Source organism: Tyto alba, unplaced genomic scaffold (genome assembly GCF_018691265.1).
Source record: "Tyto alba isolate M040663 unplaced genomic scaffold, T.alba_DEE_v4.0 Super-Scaffold_6, whole genome shotgun sequence".
NCBI classification, from domain to species: Eukaryota; Metazoa; Chordata; class Aves; order Strigiformes; family Tytonidae; genus Tyto; species Tyto alba.
In genome coordinates, this window is record NW_024881327.1 from 30055556 (window position 1) to 30074685 (window position 19130).

The window sequence follows — 19130 nt, forward strand, 5'->3', positions numbered from 1 at the left end:
TATGAATAGCAGAACTTATTAAGTGTGGTTTTCTACAGTATCGCTGTAGGAATGCAGAGCAATTCATGTCCTCAGCTCCTCCCACCCTCCCACCCTTTGCATTCCTCCCCTGACCCTGTCTGCACCCCCTTCCTGCAGGGTGGGAGACTGCTGGGGGCCATGGGTGCCCTCACCTGCAGGCCCTACAGCCCTGCTGACCACTGCTTCTCAGGGAGGGGGGGGGGAAAGCTCGGCTCTAACTGCCTCCTCCTCACATACAAACGCAGTTTCTCTGAGTTAGACCCAGCTGCCCTAAAGCTGCATGAGCTCTGAGACCCCTCTCCATCTGCATGCTGCTTGGCTGCAGCTGGCGTGGGGCTGTTTTTAGGGAACCAGAGTGGGAACACCACGCACGCATTGAGTAAAACCAGGAAGAGCGTGCAAATGCCAGGATGTGCAAACAGGGAAATTAACTCCCAGGTAAAGACAACGAGTCTATTTATTGCCTGTTTGCTCAGTTACAGAGGCAAATGCTGTTTGTCTTCTGTGCCGAAATGCACTTCCTCCCCTTCCAAATTTTACGGTGAGCTTTGAGTGTCACAGCAGCTTTACTTCTGGAGCATCTGCGGTAAGCTGGAGTGGCTTTAGCCATTTAGCCAGGAGCTACTGCTGGACTTTGTTCACCTCGAGGTGCTGCCCTTTGGCCAGCAGAGGTGGGAGAGGAGCTGGTTGCTCCTCGCGAAACACGATCACAGTGTACCCAGGGCGGAACCTTTGGTAAAGTGCCCTTTAATCAGCTCCAGTCATCTTTAGGGGATGTAATGATTTAGGTTCCCTTGATAGTTTCAGTAAAAGAGCGTCCAAAAGAAAAGCACGAGGTCTGTCCTGCCGTTTCTCCGTGACCCACGAAGACACCAGCTGAGGTCTCAAAGCAGCTGGGTGCTGGGGACGTGGCGGCGAGGGTGGCACCAGGCGCACGTGACGGCTTAGCGGGGCACAAGCCTACTGCTGCCGGCCGGCTGAGGAGTGACCTGTAGGTTAGTAACCATACCCTGCGGCAGTATTATGGTCATGGTTATATTTGCTATGGTATTTGTAAGGGATGCAGGCTGTGTCGGAGGGAGCCTGGTCAGTGAGGCACCTGCTTCAGCCTCCTGGGCGGTAGTAGATGCCCTAAAGCACAGTGTATGCGTTCGTAGAGGAGGTGGTTATGGAAAATCCTCGTTGCAGAGAAATCTGTCTTCCCGATCACTAAAAGCAAGAGACCATTATGGTTTAAATGGGAAGGTTGTTTCCTTTGTGAAGCTGACTACGCTGTGAGTACAACTGAATAGCTCTGTTAGAAACGGGCAGCCGTCGCGGAGGGTCCTGTCCTTCCAGGCCGCGAGTGTCCTCCTGTGCCGCGGAGGAGTACACGGCACACACAGCAACCGTCACGCTGTACTCCTCAATTGCTCTTTTATCATCACGTTTAATCTTAAGGTGATCAATAACAGAACAAAAGTAACCTTTTTGTATGTATAAAGTGGTCGTTTTGGGAGTAAACACACAAACTCAAAATACTACATGTTTTCCTCTGTGAAATGATGTAGCTCAGTGACTGGATAAGGAATTACTTTGTTTTGTTGGCATCATCAATATACTAAGGAAATTACATGCAATGCAATTTTAATCCACTTAGGCTTCATTTTTTAACAATAATTTTTCAAAAAGAATTGAGATTTTCCAAAGAAAAGCAGTCTAAAGCCTCAATATAACCTTACTACTCTTCATCAGTCTTGTGGCACATCTTCAGAAAAAGATTTTGCTTCATTTTACAAAGGCCAAAGATCAAAACAAGGGAAACCTCACCACCTAATGGCTTTATTTGTATTTTCTGGGATGTGCTGTCTTTTACATACCACCGGTTTCATACCATGAAACATATGAGAAGTCAAATTAAATCCCTGATGTAACATTGTTCATGTCAGACATGATGATGTGGCACCAAGAATGAAAGGGCTTCATTCAGATAAACTTCTACACCAACAAAATTTCAACCATCTCTTCACATACACCCCTAAATATAAACAGAGCAAATAAATTCCTTCTAGAGATAAAAAATTCAGGCCTCGAGGGTGATGTGGAACTCTAAGTATTTGGACAGGTGAAGGACAGGTGACAACCTGGTTGTTGTCACATTTATCTGTGTACCAGACAGCAATATATTGCCTTTTTGTATTCAGAGATTCTGTGCTAAATCATGTACTGGCGAATCAAACAGGGCAAGACTGGGACAGAGAGCACAAAAATGTCTGTCTTTTTCTTTTGGAATAATCTCCAGCAATATAGCAGGAAGGGCAACGTCCTCAAACACAGGTCTCTGCTTACCTCCAGTGGTGCTCTGAAGACAGCACACAACTCTAGAAAGGTCAGATTTCAACCATCTTAGCTTCCCAGAGACTGTAGCAGCTTTCTATGGATATTTGGTAACATGCTTTCTTTTAAAATGCAAACTGTATGTATTCCCAACAATTAAATGTGATTCCTTTTGTTTACTTTGCATGTTTTTGAGAAGGGTAAAGTCACTGACCTTTTAAAGTTCCTGATAAGATTTTAACTGTTTTTTCAAAAAAGGGAGTATCTCTGCAGGATTACAGTCATTTGTCACCAGGTTAACCCATTGACACGCTGCAATTTCCTGTTTAATTGCAGATGCCTCCTTGCAAACGGCTAACATCTCAGGTGCATGATGAGTATTATTTATGCCCAACAGTTGAGGACAGCAGTTCCCATCATTCACATCTCTGCTAACAAATAAAACATGCCAAGGTCTCTTCCCTGGACCCAAAGGCAGCACAGCAAACAATATCTTAGCTGAAGTCTTCTCCAAAACAAGGTGGACCTGCCAACAGTGCCTAACTTGGGCAGTTCCAGGGTCTACATGCATCCACCCTGCAGAAAAGAAGAAATATGAGAGATAAACAGAGCAGAGCTGAGAGTGTGGATACTGCTCAGAAGAGCTCATTCTGTGTCCCCACACTCCTCCTTTAGCCAAAGTAAAAGGATCTTCCTGTCTCAGGACCTTTTCATGTAGCTTCTGAGCCTGAACTTAAGGATTTGGTTATTGCCAGTTTGGAAATGTCCTCTGGAAAATGTAAACCTTCCCCTAGAGATAGGAAGTGTGGGGCTTAGGTGCATCCTGAATGAGATACACCTCCCATTTACGTGTTGTCAGGGGCTCAAGAGTGGCAGATCCTAGGTCATTCTAGAAGTATTTTCTTTACTGAGGAAGGGAAAGAGCAATTTAACTAATGGATTTAATAATTACAGCCATTCAGACCATTCTTCTCATTCCTAAGCATTTCAGCTATTACTGTCCTTGAAATCCCAGTTACTTTGCCTGTTTTATCTTGTCAAATATCTATAGAGGCAAATTATGTCAACAGCGCTCTGAGGTCTTCGAGAGAGGAGTGTTTTACAGCAGAAGTGTAGTCCTGTAAAAAAAAAATTGCCTTCCTGTGATTACTGAGAGCTGCTCATTTACACAGCTCTTGGGCACTTCCAAGTTTAATTAGGTCGGCTCTTCCCCACAGGGTGACCTGGGGCAGCTCTGTCAGTCAGGGGGCTGATGCCCCAGAGCCCCGCACGGGTGGTGGGCCCCAGCCCAGGTACAACTGCGGAGGTGAAAGTGCCCTTTTACTACTTAAGGGTGTTTGGTTACGGTGGGTGGTTTTACCACAGGGTTGCAAAGTTCATAACAAGAGCCACTTATGTTACCCTTGTGTTTCTTCAGTGTGCAAGTGGCACCATATAGACGTAGCTCTAGGGCTTGCCTGTGCTGTATATAACATGTTTGGTGGAATAACAGGCAAACCCATCCTGTTTCCCCTGCCCTGGAAGCACATCTTTTAAGACTGGCAGAAACCCCATTTTGGTTGCATAGCTTAAATGAGCACAAAACCAGAGCAAGCTGCAGCAGCTCAGGCGCAGCGTGCCTGCAGCTGGTTTCTGGTGGAAAGCTGGCTGCTGAGAAGAAAGCACAGCTAAAGGCGGGTTTGCAGCCCAAATCCTGCCTGCCCGTAGCAAAGGTCAGCAGTGGAGAGGAGCAGACAGGATGCAAACACTGGTGGAGGAGGAGCTGGGGGCGCTGGGGTGAGGTTAGGTAAGGCGAGAGCATGTGACGGCACGGGCGAATCTGCGCTGGGCCGTGGGGACAAAGTGCATTGTGCCGAGGCGGGCGGTGGGCCAAGAGGTGGGACACCACTCCCGACTGCCAGCAGAACGCACTGCCGATGGGTGACTCGGTCACAGCAGCTTTTTACCACGTAAAATCCTGTCCCGGGTAGTTTGACAGCATAGGACTGGTGTAAAGCTTGGTCTGCTGAGCACAGGCTTCTTTAGAAATGATGCCTTTTCAGTGGATGGCAGTTCAGAATCTGCCAACACCATAAAAAGCTGCATTTTCTAATTCTGACAAGAAATCAGTGTTCTGAGACGTGGAAGTTGTGGATGCGTAGCAAAATGCAATCTAAGAGACATGAGAGTTAATGGATATGGTAAATGTCCCTGCAGCTCATTCAGTCTCCTCTAGTCTGAATTTTTCCTTCATGTTACTGGAAGACAGAAAAATAAATTTGCTTTCCTGAAGGAAACTGTGTCAGTTCCCTTATCTGATAACCTCTTTTTACAAGCAATTTCTGAGTGATGCTTATTGTCTTGTTTTCAGTAAGAACTAAAATAGAAAAGTATATGCCCTATCCAGAGATGATGCCTGTTGGCTGGAGGAAAAGCCCTTTTGCTTAATATTCTTATATTCCACTGCAACCTGTAAAAGGGCAGAGCAATTGCCAGAAAAGAGGAAACAAGGGTTATGTGTGCTAACCATGCTCATTTTCATAACCCTGTTCTGGAAGCCTACCTTCACTCTCCTGTAAATGTAAGTTCGGAGGTCTTTATCCTCCCTCTTGTGACCATGCATCACAAGGGCCCGTGATGCCCTCCTTGGCAAAAAGGCCCCACGGGGAACCAGTGAGAATGTAATTTGCTGGGAACCTTTTAATTATCAAAATTGGTTGGCACATGGTTGGCTTGTGCTGGCTAGATACCTGTGCTAGCCACAGGAGGTGGCCACCAGGTGCTTTTCAGTGACTGGTGGACCTCACACCACCACGCTGTGCCTACTTCCTTGATTCCTCCGATACCTTTAGTCTCTCGATACCTGCAGCACTAAAATTCACTGTCTGCATCCCCACTTTTAAAGAGTAACTTTTAAAGAGTTTGCTGTTCTACCCTCTGATCTCTCTGGATGATTCAGTAAGCTCCTTGGTGTTACAGAAAGGCTCTCGTCTACCCCATTGTGAAATCTCATGGGCTTCCCCAGAGCAGGAGCTCTGCTCTGAAACTAGATTCGACAGGCTTAAAAAGAAATCTTTCCCTTGTTTTCCCACGAATTTGCTCAGTGCCAGTGATTCAACAAATGCTTTAAGCCAGCAGTGCTGGCAGAAGGACCGGTACCACCTTCTTCTGCCCCTCTGCCAGCACAGGTGTTGGGGTAGTGTGTGCGTGGGGTGCAGCCACACAAATGCCCGTGGCAGCACCAGCAAAGACTGCATGGGGTAGCCCTGGGAAGGACGGAGTGAGACCTTACGTTGGCAGCAACACTTTCACATGTTTGTGAGGCTGTGGTGTGAAACACTGCCCTTGAGCAGCCACATCAGGCTTGTGAGGGCCGAACCATTTTCCCAGAGAGTGTTTTATTTACCCAGGAACTGAAGAGCAATCATCATATTAGCCTCCCTTGTAGATATGTCTATCCATAACCAACCCTGTATTTATTTTAATGGAAAGCAAACATGCCACACAAACGTAATGGCTGTGGCTGTATTAAAAAAAAAAAAAAAAAAAAAAAAAACCAAACTTTTGGGGTTTGCTGGTTTCCTTCTTTTTCTGTGCTAATTAAAATCTGTTGCACTCCATGGTTTTATTCAGTGTCTGTATTCTTACATTTTGGAACCTAAAACCTGCTTTCAGGTTGAAATGAAAGCACAAAATTGCACAGGAGGAAACTGAGCCTGCTCTCCAGGGTGATCCTCTGTGTTGACTTTCATTGCAGAACGACAATTAAAGTGTTTGCTAAAAATAAAACAAAAACTTTGTCTAGTGACCATTAAGGTTATCAAGGCAGGTCTTGCCCATGAACCTGAGAAGCCTAAGATTGAAAAATGAAAGAGGAAAGCCCAAGGTGTCCTTGGCCAAATTTCCCCATGGTGAGACTCCACTTTCAGGGCTGTGATTTTGTCCTCTTTGTGCTGGGATCGGGGATGTGGCTGGGGCTGGCAGAGCAGAAGAGGACTCTACCTTTGCAAGGGCATTTTCTGGGAATCCTCCATGATGTGGCAAAATAAAGGTCAAAGCACTGACGTAGGTTACACATGGGAAGGGCTTCAGTGTGAGAGAACTTGGAACTCTGTTGTCTCCAAGTGTCTACCTGGGGGCCTGAATACCTCTGCAAAACTTTTGAGACTATATAGTAAAGCTGTTTTGAGATATATAATTATACATGTGTTTGCTGTATGCTATCCACCTGTAAAAAAACAAGAGTGTTGTGGTACAGACTGTATGTTCTCTGAAGGATCTCCCCAGTTTTTGGTCTGCAGTAACTTACGAAAGTCAGAAAATGATGAATTCTGGTATATTAACTCACATTGTATAAGAACAGGTGTAAAATAACATGTTATTCATTTAAATAAAGTGCTGTTGTCTCTTTAAACATTCAATAGGCAATAAAATGGTTCTACAAACATGTGGGAACCTGTTCCACCAAGCACAAAGTGGTTTTGTTAAAAAGAGAAGGAAAAGAAAGAAAAGGAAAAAAAAAGGTTGTCTGTTACATTAGGAGATCCGAATTTTTGTGGCTGTATTGTGTCTGAGGATGGGCTTATCTGTGAATATACTGATAAACTGTAAAGACTTTCTGAGATTGAGACTGGAGACCTTGCAGGTCACCCTTAAATTCATGTAACCTTTTGGTGAAATATTTTACTCAGCGCATATTCTTCTCATTCCACTACAGTCTCTCAGTAGTTTTTGAAGACCAAAAAACCATAAACCAATAACCATAAAAGCCAATCTACTGCTCACTACTTACTTTTCCTTCTCCTTTCACTTGCTCACGTGTCTGCACTGTCACACGATGCCAAGCTGCTACCCTGAAATACTTTCTGAAAGCCAATTTCCTACCATGATCATAAAAAATACTCTCATACAGAGAATAACCCCACCCTAGTAAAATGATGAGCTTATGATCAGGCTCTGGATCTCCCAAAGCGTTTGGGTTCAACCTGTGTAAAAGTCTCAGGGAGCAGAACCGATGCTTCATTAGTTCTTGCCATCGTGTGGAGGAGCCCAGTGCACCCAGTCAGTAGAGGCCAGATCTTGATGGTGTGTCTGCTTGTGGAAGAGACTCAGCCGAGGGGAAGCACACCATCTCTTTGAAAGCCTTTTCTACGTCAGGTCCCATTCGATAGGCATTAGCACATTGCAGCAAAACTCACTTTTTTTCTTCAGATGTCCAGCCTTTTCTGTCACTGTATTCAGGAGAACAATTATTTAGGAAAAACCTTTCATATATAATCCCACTACAGGAAAGAATAAAAGGAAATGGAAGGTCTGTGGGAAATATAGGCGTGGACTCTTCTCTGCACTGTTCTCTTTCACATCTCCTAGGATTTGGCACCTGCTTAACTGTCAACCATCAAAAAGAGAAAACAACTAGATATTTATGGTATTATTGTAATGGATGGTGACACCTCACTGTTGCAGTCACGCAGTACATTAGGAGAGAAGATGTGTTTATATCCTTACACCAGCGCAGTGGATGCTGTATGAGGAGAGGAGCATGTGTTAGGTACAGAGCCCATCCTCCCGGCTTCTTGGATGGCTATGCCCTCAACACTTTTCCATTCTGCCATTCTGACGAGTCTGCCATCATCCCTCTCATGATGCCAGACTCGTCATAAAGAGGCATATATAAGTCACGTAATCGTTATGAACAGTGTGCTTGAAGCTGAAGGGAAGTAGGTACCTAACACCAGGGGAAGCTGAGGGACACGCAATATTCTGCCCAACCTTCATAGGTTCCCTATAAAAGCACAGGCCGCAGGACAAATTAATGTATTTTTCAATTCTGCCATGAGGGATGCTAACACCTCAGAATACCCTGCAGCATCATGATCTGCTGATGTTCATTGCTTTAACAGGGGCACAACCTGGAAACTAACAACAAGCTGGAGCTAAAAGTGAAAGTATAAAATGAAAGTCAAGGGTTTGAGAGGCCTCCTTGTGTGAACCTAATTAACATGGTATATTGAAGAGCCTTCTAAAAATGCGCCCATCAGGTCATTAGCATTGGTGTTTTCTCATTCCACTTACACCAGAATAGCCTTCCGTGTGCGTTCAAGTACATACACTACTGTAGCTGATAGGATTCACTTTACAATGCTTATGGTTAAAAGTTCAGTTTGTTTTCCAAGAGAAAAATGCAAAGTAAAGAGAAGGATACAGACTTTAAAAAAATCAGTTAATCTGGTGGAGGGGAGTTTTGCAAGCTTATACCGGCTAAATATTTTATACTCACTTCCCTATGTTGATCAGTGGGATTGAGGTATCAATCTGATTTTGGCAGAATCTCCTAGGTTTTAGCCGTGGTTTTGAGACTGATTTCTTCCATAAGCTTGGGCAAACCACTTAATTTCCATGCTCCAGCTTCCCTGACTGCAGAGCAGTACCTGCTTCTCTGCAGTTCTCGTAGCTAATGAGTTAACATTTGCAGAGAGGAATTCTGAATATGAAAGATTGGTACAGTAGACAGGCTGCAGGCATTTGGGGACCAGGATCTGGGCTGCAGGTGTGTTTGTACAGTGCCTAACACACCATGGCCACAGTACTGTGGATAAACAAGTAGAAAAAGCCAGAACAGAGTGATTGCCATCAACCCTTTGGGTTTGTGGTATATGTAGAACAGCTAACCTTCCAATCTGTTCTCAGAAACCATCACAGAGATGCTTCTTTTGCCAGCCTTTGCCGTCTTCCACATTTCTCTCTCTAACTTGGAGCCTTCTAATTTTAGAGCTCTTATATCTACACCCACTGACTCTCCCTACCCCTCTTCTGTATTGATCAGACTCTGACTCCACAGTACAAGGATGGCTCTAAATTTTACATGCCCAGATTAAACCACTCAGAAGGCAAGAGCAAATTATTATGTAGGACCATCTGACACAAATTGACAGTGCTTCCTCTGCAGAATCCACTCCTGTGCACAGTTTGTCATTGAGAGGTTAAGACACTTCCCCTTCCACTCTAGGATGCCTTGAGATTGCTGCCTGTGTGCTGTTTGGCTGGAGATTTGGACCAAGCTTTACTTTTTGGGAAAAAAAAAAAAAAAAAAAAGAGAAGGAATAAAGGAATGGCTATGCCAGTGAAAAAATCCCTGGAAAGGACTGAAAGCTTGTTTCACCCCTGCAATATGTTGTTTGCTTTTTCACCTTCTCTGGGAAGTGTCCTTCCCCAGAAATTAGTTGTCTCCCAGGGCATGCCCCGCTCCCTCTTCTCCCGCCGGCTGGTTGTGCACGCTGCTTGCCGACTGGACAAATCCATCATCCAGAGAGTGTTTCGGTGCAGTTCCTCCTCTTGGCTGCTCGAGAAGGTGTGTTGTTTGCTTTGCCTAAGTGCTCCCAGGGCCTAATGCTCCGTTGTTATGTACAGACCATTTCTGCTGTCATGAATCATGTTTTACCACCCCTGTGCTTTTACTTCTGCACCAGGCTCTTTTTTTTTTCCTTTTGAGCAAACACGTTTGAGTTTCCGTGTTTGCCACTGAAATGGTGCACACCGGGTACGCGGCACAGGCTGAGTTATTCCTACCATCCCACTGCTGCCGAGATCAGTAAACCTACCTCTCACCCCAGGAGCTGCAGACCATTTTTTTTCTTACAACCAAAGGTGAATTGATACAGCACAGCCTGAAATAATTTTGCCAGACAAATATAATGGGAAAAAAAAAAAAAAATTCACTGGAAAACCTCATGCCATCAAGCAAAATATGCCCTTATCTTATCTGTTGTGAGTAACTCAAGCTATTTGCACAACGCCTTGTGCTAGGAAGGAGTTGTTTGTACATGTTTCACTCCCTTTTTTCCAAGTTTTGAGTTTTGAATGAAATCTTTCTCTTCAAATTCCTCTTCCCTGCAAAAATGTCATGGTTTCTCTTTCCCATGCTTCCCTGAATGTTGGACCTAGCTCTCCCTCCAAAGATCCGTCGTTGCAGATGGTTTTCTATTAATCTTCAAACCGCTTTGGAGAGCTCTCTGCATCTGGCAGCACTAACATCCCTCTCCCTCACGTCCCACCCACTCAGCCTCAGCCTAAGAGCCCTTAACAAATGACTCCCAAGGAATTTAAATGGCTAATGCTCACTGGCCAATAAAGAGATGCATAAACTGTATAACCAGGTTACACAGCTCTTGCCATTAGGAAGAAAGGTTGCTCGGTCAAAGGCACGAGTCCTCTTCACCTGTCGCACTTCGATCGCGGGACTGGAGAGGTAAGGGAAATCTTGTTTGCTCTGTAGGGCTTTTTATCTGGTTTTCATTTATCAGGGAGTTGAGACCGAAAGTATGTCATTGTCAGGGTATCGGGCTTAGGTTTTTTCTTCATTTAGAGGGTCCTAAAGTGTTGTTTGAGAAGGAAGGAACTACTTCTAAGCTTGAACTACAAGCTCAACTTGTGCATAGCTAAAAGAATTTGCATAGCAAATAGCAAAGGGAATGTCAGAATGGTGAAAACTAAACCACGATATTTTAGACAGAGGAAAACAAATAAAATCAGGTCTCCAAGATATTTTTTCTACTGTCTTAAATTAGTGAAGTGAAAGGTAACCATTTACAACCACCTTATGCTGTGTTTTCAATTGGGCTGTTTCTGCCGTTGTCTGTTTGTACTGCCTGATATTTTGTTCTGCTTTTTCAAGAGATTAACATAGAAATCAAGCTTTAAAAAGTGGGTTATCAATTCTAGGTACAGAATCTGGGGCTTGTAGATTGAAGGTGCCTAGGAAGTTTGAACAAGCAAAATATATATGCAACTATTATTAACACAAATATGTCTATATAACTTGTTTTGCATACTGAATATTTGATAGCATTTGAAGAGAATCAAGTTCTGATATTATTCTATTCACATTCTTCTTAAGCAGCATGTGAAACATTTAAGGCGTGTCTATGACATAGGACACGTGACATTAATCTCTTCAGCCTTATTTATTTATTCATTTATTGCTTTACTGGAGTCAGTGTTGATAAGAATGGTGAAGTTTGAACTTCTATGTGGAAAAAAAAAAGTTGAATCAAAACCCTTTTTTTTTTAAAAAAAAAAAAAAAAAAGGAAATATAGTTCTTGCAAGTAAGGTTCGATTAAAACCAATGGCAAATCATTTGCTAGCATGTGGACCAGATGCAGCAGTTGGGTATAATGGTGTCCTGTCCTGAGCTAGATGGGAGTTGGGATTACAGCTGTGCTTCAGAATGTGTCTGTTAAGTACCCCTTCACCCTTTGCACACCTGAGCTTGCCATGGTTGACAGCCAGTGCTCAGAGAGTGTGAGGGATGTCAGGGCACAACTCCACTGCCATCCCTTGCAATGCTGCATGGCCTGACAGGCTGGGTTGCAGAAAGGGTGTCTTTTTTCAGTTGTATTATCACAGTCAGTCTCTGAAGGCCTTCACACGCAACACAGTCCACAGTGGCACGTGTTGGTGATAGCTGACGATGTTGCACCAGAGACGTTGCCAGTGACTGAAAGAGTTGAGAGAGCTTTTTAGTTACATTAACACGGTTAATCTAACAGAACTGCAAAACATGTCCTTTTTGGTTGTCAAGACAAGGTCATGTGACTGTCTATCAAGAGCTTGTTGTAATGTTGTTGGTTTGGTTATTTTTCCATGGGTTTCTCATATAGCTCTGCACTGTATAACTGAGATTAGATAATGTGTTGGACAAAAATAAATATTAAAAACAAAGTTAACAAAGGAGGAGCCATTTTGCTACTCCTTTTAATCACTTCTATTCAATTCTGCATGTCAGCTCCATTCTTTGCTGAAGAAATGATATTGAATCAAATATTGTTTGTCTTCTTTCTTCAGCTTTTAATTTAAAAAAAGTCCCAGTTAAGGTCAGCAAAAGGTTAATTTCAGATGACATCTGTCTCAAATCCCACTCTTTTTCTGAAGCACAGAGAAATTTCATTTCCAACGCTAGGTATTTCCAACTGAGCTGTAATTTCAGTAGACTTAGATTGTCTTGAATTAACCCAGCACAGGAATGGTGCCTCCTAAGAGAGTCCCAGCCTTGGTTAAACATTTTTTCTTAATTTATAATATTAACCCTGGGCACAGGTAACCAGTGCTGGACATCTATTCCTTGTACTTGTAAACCTTGTTTCTCAATTTCAGTTCAAGGTTCAAAGGTTTCTACAAACTTCTTAGATCAGAGGTTAGGTACAAATTGCTGCACTTTGCAGCTCATTTCTGCCGATATGACAGAATTTCACAGCAAAGACGACTGCCTTTCATCCCCCTCTCCTCCGCACATGGGTAAGGCCAGGCAGTTAAAAGTGTGATATGTACAAGTCAGCCATTGGTATCTGAGTTTAATAAATAACTAACTGGGTTTCAGTGGTGCAAGGTGCATATTATAAAAGGGGTCAAATGTCAGTGCACAAAGAAAAAAAAAAAAAAAAAAAAACCACAACACCCAGCCACTGACTAAGCCAAATGCTTTGAGTTTAATGTACTTTCAGCAGCAAATATTCACATCTCAACCGCGGTTTGCTTTATGCTGATTTTCATTTCTGTGACCTGAGGGGGAGGGAACACGTTGGGCCACTTTCCGCTTTCCCTGAAGTCTCTGCCTCCTGCTGAAAGCAGGGTTGCAGGTTGGGCCTCCCATTGTTGCGGTGTTCACGTGGTGAACACAAAACTGAGACTGTTGCGATAAAAATAGTGCATAAGATTAGGGTGAACTGAAAAGTCCGAAGCTATTATTATTGCCATAAAATTGATTAAGTGAGTAGAATTTGTATGAACAGGCAGGATGTGTTAATGTTTCACTCTGAGATCTCGAGAAGAGTTAGCTGAAAAAGTTAGATCAGAAAGGCTGAAAAGGTAACTGTAGTTTGTGAACTTTTTTGGATACTCTTAGCTGCACTGTAGAGTGGAACATGTTACGGTAATGTTTAGACAGACAGACAGACAGACAGACAGACAGATAGAGTATTCGGCATTACAATAACAAAGAAAAATCAAGGACCCATGCACACATATTTCCGCTTCGCAGAGTTCAGCAAAGTCTTTCACAGACATTTTCAATGGTTGAATTAAATCACCATGTTCATCTATAAGATTTTTCTTTGAAGAGGCAAGAAGTGAAATAGGTGAATGTCTTATCTTTCCTGTGTAATAATTAACAGATGACTCTAGTTGTGGTTTTGTTTTTCAGTTGCAGAAGATTGTTTTTCCTGTCTTTCTTATGGCAAAATCTTGCAAGCTCCTAGTCCACACTAAATGAAACACTTCTTCCTTTCCTAGAAAGAACGCTTTTTAAAGCAGACAGTTAATGAGGTGGGCACACTTATCTGTACCAGCATCTCTGCAGAGAACACTGTTTAACTGTTAAACATAGTAAACAAACACTGCAAAATTTTTTGCATCAGGTACCGCTCATCTGGAATAGGAAAGACTTGTTACATACCCAGTGACTACATTGTACATTATTTATATGTCACACATTTTCTTGTCTGATCATGGTAATAATAGACTTTGTTGACTAGACTGAAATATGGGAATTTAGGGAGAAGGAAAAGGTTGTGTTGTTTCCTGATTTGGAAAACTGATAAGAACAATTACACAACCCATGTCTCATCTTCTCAGTTTTCCTCAACATGTGGCTTCAATATCTTGCATGATAATAACTTCAGCCTCAGACAGTGACTGGTCCTATCAAAACAGCTGAGAGTTACAGAATTATTTTGAGTTGGACTGGGTAAAAGACAGAGCTGGGGCAAACAGTACAACACACAGGTTACACAACTTGTTGGGACAAAGTTCTGAATGACTTGCAGCAAAGTGCATTATAAAATAAGGGAGGAGACTGGGTTTCACTTACCCAAACTTCCTTCAGAAGTGGTTTAAGATGAGATGGCTGGTTTGGCACTGCAGTGGTGTAAAAAGACTCAAGCAACACACATTGCATCGACAGATTTCACATTGCAGAAACAGGGAAGATAGCAACCGTGTTGGTAGGATGCTCTAGGTGTTGGTGGTGCTTTGGCACATCAATAACTTTTTCATCAGCATTGCTTCATTCTTGCCATGGGAAAACTACATATGCACAAAAAGAATTTTCACTTGTGACCACCAAAAAGCAATAGCAAGAAGTGAAGTGCCAGGCTCAGGAATGTTTTCTCACTTTATTATTTGAGATATCATCATGTATCTCTCGTTGAATACTATTTTTGCAGCTACTAGGCCAGGAGGTCAGGTCATTGAGGGAACTCCATCCTGGGAATGTTCACTGGTGGGTACTGGTAGTGCTTGTAGATAACGCAAGCGGAACCTCTGACAGCCTTTGCAGGGTCACACTCCAAATTAAATATGCCTTAGAAGGATGCAGAGAGGGTTGATAACAGAATAGGCAGGAATAATACAGTACAATACAAGGTGACTTTATTTTGTAGGGGAATCATAATTTCAGCTCCATTTCTTAAATTGTGTATTAAATTGCTGTGAAGTAAGATTAATGTGGCTATGGGAACTGGTATAGTATGGCTAAGAGAATTAGATCTGTGAATGTTATTGTTCTTAACGATAGTGACGAAAATAAGAAGTTTAACCTTCAAATACTAGTATTAAGTTATAGCCAATTGTTGACTGTACAAATCTGGTGTTCAATTATCTGATTAGAATTAGAGTTTTAACCTGGAAAATTCCAGAATTTTAATTTACAAAATAATTTCAGGTGTTTTCCTTATAAAAAGGAGCAAAAGAATAGATTTCTAGTAATTTTTATAAGCAAAATGCATTGCTTTTGATTGGTCCCTGGAGGATATAACCACTCTCTGCAAGACTTTCAAGTAGTGCACATTACTGTCTTAAATATATCCCTACAGAAGCCATTAGAGTCTTATAACTGGAGTCAGGGAGCATAGTTCTAGATGCTGAGTACTGGTGGAAATATCTACTGGTGGAAATAAATTAATTTTCTGTTTCTTTATGTTCCTTCTTTGAAGAGAACACAAAAGATGAAGCCACCGGTTTTTTGTGTGTTTTAAATGGAACCAACCATTTTTAATGTGCTTAGGCCACTTAGGATGAATTTAAGCAACTGCGAATCGTGCACAGACCCACTCTGCAGTAGCTCCCAAAACATTAACTCGCCCCATACAAGGGGAACATGACTAACTGACCAGAATAAAATTGAAGTTTAAGCTTGAAATACAAATCTTCCACTGAAATCGATAGCCAGACCCCTGATGATGGGCCCTAGGTTAGGATGCCAAGTGTCACTATTAGCAGAAGTGGGGATTTCAGCAGTTAGCTTGGGGATTTAGTAGGCCAGTCTTATCCTACCCCTTAGGTACTTTCCACTGTTTTTCTCTACATTTAAGTATAGTACTTCTAGTGGGCAGAGAGCCACTGCTGTACATGTTCATGCTCGAACATACATGGGAAATGATGTGCTGCAGCAAATGCTGCTGCATGTGCATCTCTTTGGGTCCAGTGAAGCACCTGAGACAGGTTTCTCCCAGGTGACCCTTGCTGGAGATGGACAAGTTTGATTGCTTTAATTCAGGTGTGCCCATGATGATGAGAATATGCAGTGCTTTAGCGGTGCTGGCAGCAGGATAACTTGCAGAGCAGACAGACATGTCATTGTCAATAACTAGTGCTGATCTGATCTATGAGATTACACTCCCAAGCTGCTCATCACAAGCTGCTCATCAACTCTCTTGCCAGCCAATGTTCCTGCCCCTTCAGGGCTGCTGACGCAGCTCACAACTTTCTCCACAAAGTTTTGCTAAAATGATCCAGATTAAGAAATGCCACTTTTTCAAAGCATTTAGCCTAGCCTGGGGCAACTCCTTCACCCAGTTCAACTTCAAGTAAAGCAATGTGTCTGACACACTGCAGATATTATCATGGCCTGTTGGCCTCAAATATTGCTTATTTTTGTTAAAAGACTGAAGATATCAACCATCCCTAGTAACCTTCGCTTTCCTGTATGAAAGACTCTCAGAAAAGGTCCCTAGCTGAAAAGCTGTGCTGAAATGCTGCACTGTCTCTTGCACTGACCCACCACAATATTCAACTTCAGATGCTTGCATTTCATTAGCGACAGCAGGTAGGGAGCCACGCTATGGTCCAACTCCTGCTGAAAACCACACCGAGGACTAGCCTTTGACACTTGAAATATAAATTAATTTGGAGTCAGGCAAAGTCTTTGCATGGATTTTTCACGAAATATCGGGCCCTTTTTTCACTACACCTGCTGCCTGCCTGGCTTCTGTCTGCACCACGCATGAAGAGGAGCCAAGGACACTGCTTCCAGCAGGATGTCTCCTAAGCTGATTGCAAATAGAGGATGAAGCCTTCTGCTAGGAAGCACATGGGATGGCAAGAAGCACTCGTGGGGCCACTGGCTGTGTTAAACATGGTCGTAAAAGAGGTGGGGCTTTCTGTCTCGCCATAAGTTTGGGAAGGAGCAGCTTGCATGCCAGCTCTCTGCCATGGCTGCAGCTGCAGGTCCTGCAGCCGGGCACGCCATGGCTCAGCTTCAGTAAACAGCCCCAAAGACACTGGCTTTGTTCAGCTCGTTTAAGCAAATAAATCATAGGAAAGGAGTGACAGTCTTGCCGAGAAAATGAAAACTGATGTATAACGATACCATAGTTATCTTTAAAAGGGGATATAACTGCATATCACACTTGAAGCAATGCTCGAGCCACTACATCATTTCAAATTGGTGAGGCCCCTGTGTTTTTCTGTTCAGCCAATAAATCTGTAAACAGGCAAACTGGGTTTTCAGCAAAGAGCATTTCTGTGGATATCTTATGTTTGTGATAACATTATACAGTTGTTCTTAATAAGCTGTTGTTGTCTTTATCTATATTTTATGTATCTAAACTTGCCATGCAAAAAGAGTCAGCTTTTAAAAATAAAGAGCTTTAATGGCAGCCACACTTCCAGAGCTGCTGCTCAACGTCAGCAGCAGAATTACCATTTGCCCTTATTATTTCAACTAAAAGACTAGGAAGGTCACATTTAAACCAGTAGCTGTTATTTCCCTCTGTCAACAGGGTGTATTTAGTTAAAATTTCAGCAACCAACCTTCCTTCTGCAGCAGCTGTGGCTTAAAATGCAAAATCGTGGTGGTTTCTTGAAGCAAGCAGGCAGCCATGCGATGTCAGTGAGGGCACACTCTGTCAGCTCAGTAGGACTTTGCACGGTCCAGGGTCTGCAGGTGGGGCACGGGTGTCCCCGTCCCCTCCTCCCTCCGTTTATCACAGGGCCAGCGGGTCTCCCTGGGCTCTCCTGCCACGGTGCCAGCACCCGTCCCCATGCTGTGTGACTGCTGGCGGCTGTGTCACCTGCAGAAGGACACATGATGCCACTAAATCTATGTAACACAAAACTGAAGGGATGAATTAAGCGCAAGCATAAACAATCCCATTTTATAGGAGCACGTGAGGGGAGTGGACACGTGGTTGCTGCCACAAGGACACCGGCTATGTCCCTGTGTTTGTAAAAGCCTGTTTTACTGCAGCGGGATCAACAGAGGTGCAGGTGGCTGCATAACTTCAGAGGGTACTGCCCAGTGTTGGACAAGCCCAGGGATGAGATGCTGTATGGACTGTGGGCATGGCTTTCTCACTGGGGCCCTGAGCTGCCTTTGCCCTGGCACAAGGGACATCAGCCTTTGGCCCTTCATTGTTGTTAATCAAGCCATGGTATTTCTATTTGATAAAAGATCTGCCTCTGTTAATCAGCCTGCTCACAGTATGCTTTAGGTCAGTCATTGACAACACAGTAACTTTCCCACTTAATATTCTGAGCTGTGATGCTAAGAAAGAGGTTTAAAAGGTAATTAACATTTTTAAGGCAAGAACTATTTACACCTGACTGACTGGCAGTGGGGAAGGAGTTTCGTAAGCAAAGGGAAGTTAAATTTGAATGGTTTCAGTGAAACATATATGTCTGAGAGTTCATCTGGTTGAGGGAGAGTCCTCGGAGCAGAGATGCTGAACTGAAAGGCTCACAAGCCTGGCTCCTGGTGGGCTGGCAGCAGTTAGCATCCATCTAATGCGGTGTTGAACAATCAAGAGGGGTTTACGTTTTTCTGAAAAGAAGCCAGTCTTGTTTCGGTCCTAATAATTAGTAATTTAAAACTTAGTTGTCTCCAGAACACAACCTTTCTCATTAGCAATTAATATTTTTTGTCTGTCTCTCTTTTATGAATCTTTGTCATGGAGATCAGGTGTACCTTCCTCCTCAGAGACTAGAAATCAAGCGTTTATATTTCACAGAGACAGTGCATCTTAATGTAGCTTAAATTTTTGCCTCTTCTAGCATTAATCACACTTGCTGGACGTACTGAAATCAGGTTGGCTTTATTAAGGCCACTAATCTCACAGAATTAGCTCATGCATTGTGCACACTCACAACACATGGTAGCAAGTTTTTATGACCAGTTTACTATAGAGTAAAAAAATGCACAAAGTAGGGTTGAACACTTTGGAAATATGTATTTTTGAAAACAATTTTCTTGAGAGTGATTGCTTTTCAACATAAAACAGTTAGGTTGTATTGGCAGCCCATTTTGTAAGGCAGTAACAACAGAAGAAGAGAGCTCTCAGATCAGACACTCCTGCATTTTTTCTCATCAAGGTAGATGATATCTGAACTTTGTGAAGGTGTTGATTGTGTCATGTGGCAATGAATGTTGTTAAGTGTGCATTTAGCTACCTCCAGTAGGACTACATGGGCTCTATAATTGTCTTAGGTAGTATATACTTATGAAACCCAGCTTTATGGAGCTGCACGTAAAAGAAATTAAACA

The 19130-nt window shown here is 43.1% G+C and overlaps 1 protein-coding gene across 5 annotated transcripts in view; it reads left to right on the forward strand.

The window, feature by feature from the left end:
* Positions 1-19130, forward strand: part of RBM47 (RNA binding motif protein 47) — an 82644-nt gene that overhangs the window by 50197 nt on the left and 13317 nt on the right. Inside the window, exon 1 of one of the 5 annotated variants that reach the window (XM_042808283.1) lies at positions 10486-10564. The exons of the other annotated variants lie outside the window; for them this stretch is intronic. The gene's annotated coding sequence lies outside the window, so the exon portion shown is untranslated. Of the gene's footprint in view, positions 1-10485; positions 10565-19130 lie in introns of those variants that run through there. 5 annotated transcript variants of the gene reach the window in all.